Source organism: Hipposideros armiger, unplaced genomic scaffold (assembly GCF_001890085.2).
Source record: "Hipposideros armiger isolate ML-2016 unplaced genomic scaffold, ASM189008v1 scaffold_64, whole genome shotgun sequence".
In the NCBI taxonomy this organism is placed as follows: Eukaryota; Metazoa; Chordata; class Mammalia; order Chiroptera; family Hipposideridae; genus Hipposideros; species Hipposideros armiger.
The window spans coordinates 2,994,411-2,995,594 of record NW_017731414.1 but is presented as its reverse complement, the minus strand read 5'-3'; the positions used below and the strand labels follow the sequence as shown (position 1 = coordinate 2,995,594).

The 1,184-nt window shown below is 43.2% G+C and overlaps 1 protein-coding gene across 1 annotated transcript in view; it reads left to right on the top strand.

The window, feature by feature from the left end:
• The window catches only part of SLC18A1 (solute carrier family 18 member A1), a gene marked incomplete at its 5' end in the record, with an annotated part of 26,288 nt that overhangs the window by 8,637 nt on the left and 16,467 nt on the right, over positions 1 to 1,184 (top strand). The gene's annotated exons all lie outside the window — the stretch shown is intronic.

Genomic DNA, 1,184 nt, shown 5'->3' with positions numbered 1-1,184 from the left:
AGAAGATTACAAGACACCAAACAAGCAAAGACATCTGTAATGAGTGGCCAAGGGATTCCAGTTCTGCTGATGCAGACAGTCTGGCAGGGAGTCTTCTGTCTTTCGGGGGCATTGCCCTGGCACTGAAGGTGAGACACGTCTGCACTCACCAACCTTACGTCAACACCCTATAATTTACTTTTTGATAACATACTCTTGTTTGGTGCTAAGTTTTGTGTAGGTTAGTCTCTAGTAGACTTCACCTCTTCAAGGATGTGAACTGGGTGTCTCTTTATTACATATCTGCTGCAGAGTCTAGCACAGCTGCAAGTTCAGTATTACTTAGTTAATATTCCCTGATTTCATTTAGCTAAAAGATCTTTTAATATAAGGTAAGGGGAAGGATCCAATGGGACAGCAAGACATTAGTTTATTATCTACCCAATCAGGTACACGTAGCTTTTTTGCCCGACCTCCAGGTCACCTATGGAGCCCAACTACGACAAAGGCCAAACCTGGGTGTTGCATGTGGAGAATCCAGTTCCCAGACCAGGGCACTGGACTTCTTGGACAGCCCTGATTTCAGTGGTCAGAATGTTGGATGTTGGGCTTTGGGCAGAAAACGTGGAAATCCAGGCAGGAAATGTGGAAATCCAGCCTTTTATCCACTGCGTGGTGAATCGGTTTATGCTTCTGTGGTTTCTCAGGCTTTGTGCCAATTAAAATGCAGTCCTGATTGAGTCCAAAAACAGGGATCAGTGAGCATGTTTTACTAAAACATATGCTTAATGGCTCATATCTATATTGTCAATGGCACTTTTTCTGGTGGCCAGGGAACAAAGGCAATTTACTAATTGGAGCTTCTTGCTTGCTATTCTCTTTGTCCAGTGTTTGCTTTTTCTGGTACTTATACCCTGCTCTTTGTGGCTCGAACCCTTCAAGGCATTGGATCTTCATTTTCATCTGTTGCAGGTAATGCTGACATCTTACACACACACACATGCACGTGCACACACACACACACACACACACACACACACATGCATACACCACCTCTCTTATCATCTCTTACTACCTTCAGACCCTATAAGATTTACATGAAGAAATTAAGGAAAATATCCTAAGAGGCAGGAATTGTGATTCAAAAACAAGATAATTGTAGAGTTGCTGGCGTGTCTGTAAGTTCCTGACTTAACTTCCTCTGG